The sequence below is a fragment of the Corvus brachyrhynchos genome, unplaced genomic scaffold (genome assembly GCF_000691975.1).
Source record: "Corvus brachyrhynchos isolate BGI_N302 unplaced genomic scaffold, ASM69197v1 scaffold126, whole genome shotgun sequence".
NCBI classification, from domain to species: domain Eukaryota; kingdom Metazoa; phylum Chordata; class Aves; order Passeriformes; family Corvidae; genus Corvus; species Corvus brachyrhynchos.
In genome coordinates this window covers 6,580,368-6,585,375 of record NW_008239283.1, presented here as the reverse complement: position 1 = coordinate 6,585,375, position 5,008 = coordinate 6,580,368, and positions in this window count along the sequence as shown.

The window sequence follows — 5,008 nt, the reverse complement described above, 5'->3', positions numbered from 1 at the left end:
ATTGCAACTCAGCGATCTTCCTGAGCACATATAGAGAGGAGCTGGAGTCAGAGTGGGCATAGAAAGGACAGCACTTGCTAGGAAACCCAAATTCCTTCATTGTGCTGCTTGGCGCATGACTTGTTTAATCCAATGGCTAGATTTTCAGTGCACAGGCAATTAGCCATATTTTTTCTAGTCATTGACTTTACTGGTAAACCTGGAGCACATCTGTGTTCTGGGCACCCCTTCATTAAATTTGACCTGTCTGGTGGTGATAAATTGGAAGAGGTGGTAAAAGATGTTTTGAGACAAGCTGAGGACTGTCGTGCTCTGAGAAAGAGCACTGGTACACAATGCAAACTTTGGCTCTTTTTTGAAGCCATATTCAGTATTGTGCTACAAGTGAATGTGACAAGCAAGGGTTTGGAGTGCCTGCCTTGGCAGCTGGGAGCTCACAGCCAGGTAAGCACACAGCCCCTTTACAATAGTTTTGCCACAGAAACAAAACTGGGAATAACAAAGCGTGCTCTGCTGATAGGCGAGGGGAGTGCCAAGGAACCATCTTTGGGGAACCCCGGATGCCTGGAATCTATATCCCAACAACGAGGTACCAATGGGATCCAAATGCAATGATACCTTGCAGCCTATAGCAGTGGGATGAAATGCAGACTGGCTGTTTCTTCAGATACTGGATAAGGGGATGAAGTCTAGGGAATATTTGGAGTCCTCTTTGGAAGGGGAGGGAAGAGCAGATCCCCTGTTTATCCCAGACTCGAAGTTGTCTTTGGCTCTGGCAGCTGTGCTCACCTGGGCTTGGTGGGACATGCAGGCAGCTGGCTCACCTGCAGCAGGGTCTGCCAGCTTCCTGATTTCTCAGGGATGTGTGCTCCCTGTGGGAAGCATGTGCAGAGATGTCGAGAGCAGAAGCAATGCAGGCAGCCTGAATCACATTCCTCCAACTCGGCTTCTCAGCAGAGCACTTATTCCGGGCTGTACTTCCCCTTGATTGATTGCCCCTGCCATTGTGGGGCTGACATCTTACAGGGGAGTCTTGCTTGGTCCCTTATTGTGGGAGCATGAGGAATGATCATTCCCCAGCGACACCCGTCGATAACAGTGAATAATAGCCAGGAAGGGAGGCAGACAACAGTAGGAACATGCTCAAGAGAAGTGCTGTAATTCTTGGGACAGGGCACTTCTGCAGAGGAGGAGGAGGAGAGCTTGCAGGGTGGACGGGAGGGGGGCGTCCTGTCACTGTTGATGCTCTCTAGAGCTCAGCAGCTGGAGACAAACATTGGCTAAGGATGGTCGAAGCTGGGAAGGAAAAAAAGCAAGGAGGGGAAAGGATGAAGTGAAAAGAGCTAGGAGCCACGCTGGAGAGTATACAAACAGCCTGGCAACCTCCGATGCATGAGGGATGAAGAAAACAGACTGTGATTCACTATGTGGACCATCTGGGTAATCTTCTGGATTTCAGCTGTCCCGGTAGGTGCTCAGATCTACTTATTCCCGTTTGCATGGAATCACATGTTATCTGAGTAATTCTGCACACCTCTATTCCATTAAGTTGCGGTGTCTCTGTTTAAAAAAATCTGTGTAGAACCTGGGATTTTTAAATTTTATCCTCGCTTCTGCTGCTTGCTGCACTAGTTGACAGTGGCCAGGTGACTAGATGCTGGATGCCTCAGTTTCCCCACCTTTATAAAGACAGCAGTGTTACTAATCCACTTTGACAAACATAGCAGGTTCTGTGATGAAGGAGAAAAGATTTGACACCTTTCAGAGAAGCTTTACTGACTTACACCACCTTAATCCCTTAAGGGGCAATGCCCGTGTCTAGCATTGCCTCCCTGGACTCAGATTGAAGGAACCTGCAGCAATGTTTAAACCACAAAGTTTGTTTTCTTTTTTTTTAGTTTTATCACTTTACTGAGATTTATGTGGCAGATTGTCACTGCTGAGCTCCAGGCATTGGATCAGTCAGAAAGGAGAGTGGAACCTGGGCTGTGATCTCCAGGTGCTGCTCAGGTTATGCAGATTTTGAATGCATATAAAACAAGGGGTAAAATATGTCCAGCTTGGGTGTGAGAAGTTAGGAAATGATCAAATCACTGTTTCATTGCAACTAATGGAAAAATCAATTTATTTGTCCTAGCAGGGGATTTGGTTCCAACTATGAGAAAACCTGAGCTCTGCCTAGACTTTTTAATTGCAGAGTGAATGCAATCTTCAAACCTTTTGCCTTTTAATCATCTTCAGCAATAGAAATAGTGACTGTGATGGTTTTCTTGTAATTTTAGTTTCTTATTCTTAGTACTACCTAAAGAAAGGACTCTGTAAATAGATGTCATTGCTCAGGGTATCCCCAAGAGCACCTCCTTCTATTGGTTCTTTTTCTAGTCTTTCAAAATACCTATTTTGATTTTGCCAGGCATGTTTTGTTTTTTAAATCCTATCATTAAACTAAACCCAGTTATTTTAAAATTAAATGGCTGTGAATTCTGTGAATTTGAAGTGTTTATATCCATTCATTTCACACTTTAAAAACTGTGTTGGCTGCTCCTATCAATATTACAAACTGCAGCTTTTTGCCCGTTCTGGAGATCTATTTATCACCGCTATCTCTGGAATGGGTTTGGTATCTTTAAACAAAATATGAGGATGTCTTGCTCTCTGTCCTGGTTTCAGTTGGGATAGAGTTAATTATCCTTTTAGTAGCTGGTGAAGCGTTAAGGAGATCAAAACTGTTTCAGGGAACTGTTTAGGAAGAGACATAGAAACCGCACGTAGAGGAGCGAGCCCCTTTCCCTGCTCGTTCTCAAGCAGCAGGACAGGCTGTTTGCTCCCACTTGTGGATGGTAAACACGAGTGAGACTGAGCACAGCTGGTAGCAGAGTGGGGTTATCTGGCCATGGCATGGGAAGCGGACTTCGCATCACTCCGCAAACATCCACGTGCTCGCACCCAGCCTGCCCCGTCAGATTGCCAGCGCTGGCAAAGACTGGCTCAGGGACTTGTTTGTGGAAAACAAGGTCTTTAAACCAGCACCTGGAAGCTCTCTGCTTTAAAATGAAACAGGGATTAAAATCCTGTTAGCTGCATATCTATTACCAGGAAGTGGTATCCAGCTGATTAGAAATATAGGGTGAACATCACTTTGTGGAGTAAAAGAGTAATTGTAAGGCACTACCTATGTTGTAATCCTGCTTGAACAATACATTTAATGTAAGAAAGTAATGCTGTATCAGATCATCAGGGTGGTCTTCACAACTGGGTGTGCTAAAAGCATGTGGCCTCATTCTAGCCATAAAGAAATAACACAGAATTTAAATCTTTCTAAACCAAAAACTTTCTTAGGACCCACATTTCTTAAAAGAAAACAGTGCCCACACAATATAGAGGCTTATTTAAGATGAAGTACTCCCCTATTCCTGAGATCATTGTTAACATGATTCCTTGCATTTATTTTTACATATGTTCAGTATCATCCTAACAACCCACACACAAACCAGACTGGTTATGTTGGCCACTTCAAATGCTCAGCATTCAAATCCTGGCATCAGAAGACAGTTTCTTTCATACAAGGTCTTGGAATGTGTGATTCCAGAAAATTCATTACATTGTGCAAAACCAGGTGGTTTCTAGTTTATTTATTTCATTACACACAAAGACAAGGGAGAAATAGAATGAAGTTAAACACACCAGACCAATTAGATGAGGTATGATACACTGCTGAAAACGTCAAACTTTGTTCAGAAATACAATACTCAAAAAATTTCCAGCCAAAATAGTGGGAATATGGTCTTTAATGTCTGGTATGCTAAAATTTAATTGTAGAAAAGGAATAGTTCTCATTACAAGGTTTTCAGGGATTGTTCTTTCTCCCTAATCTAATCTGAAAGTGATCAGCAATGCTACAGGATTTATTAGGTTGAGAAGTAATGTGATGCTGCTAGGTTAACTTTCTTGAACAAAGAACATAAACAAATTCTATCTGATACTTTTCAACTAATAGATCCTGATGATTGGCTTTTAATCTCCTAATTATGTGTATACATACATATGCATTTTTATATAAATGTACATAAAAGTTCCATAGTGAGAATTTATAGAGATTTTGGGTTTATCCATGAGAGAGAAATTTTCTAGTTCATTATAATGAGAGTCCACTTAAATTCAGGTTTCTTGTGTCAAAAAGAATAGACACTGGTAAAATAACAGAAAGGATAAAAATACTTTTTTTCTGAATGGTGTAACTGTTAAGACCTTGTTCTGCAAATAATTTTGCAATGATTTTCAATATTTGTCATTTTAATGGTCTGTAGCTGTTTGGTTTTTTCACTCACTTTGGTCCAGCTGCATAAAACATAAACACACATTTAATGGCTACATCAGGATTGAGTGAACACTAACATTTCCACATGGTTTTATGAGAAAGGAGGATGGGAAGATGAGAAAATAACCTTAGGACAAATTACCATCTAGGTTCTCACAAAAATCTGGGTGAGATTTTGCTTTCAGGTGGGCTCCTGCAGCTACCAGATGGTAGCAGTGAAAAAGGCTTGGGTGGTCTGCAACCAGTAGGTGTATTTAGATCACTTGTGCCCAGGAAAATGACCTGCCAGGTGTATGGTTTAACACTGCCATGGGTGAGTGATTAATTCTCTGTTACTCTAGGAGACTCCAGCAGTGTCCTGGATGTTTCTGCAGTCTTTTAGAAGAGCATCCTGCTCATGTACTTAATTTAGCAGAATAACACATTTTTCTCAATGTCAGTAATGTCAGCAAAAGGGAGAAGACATAAACTCAGTCTGTGCTTGCCTGCTGCTACTATAAAAATGCAGATTTAATTGGGAAAATTGTCTGTATTTAAAGGAAATATTGCCCATAGTCAAGTGATAGATTTGCATGGGGAATGTGAGCATAAAAAGGGTAAATTCTGTCGAGATTTTATAAGTTTTGAGAGGAAAAATGATTCCACTGCTTTTAAAATTTGTAGATCAAATCTGTTCCACCTGTCTGTGAC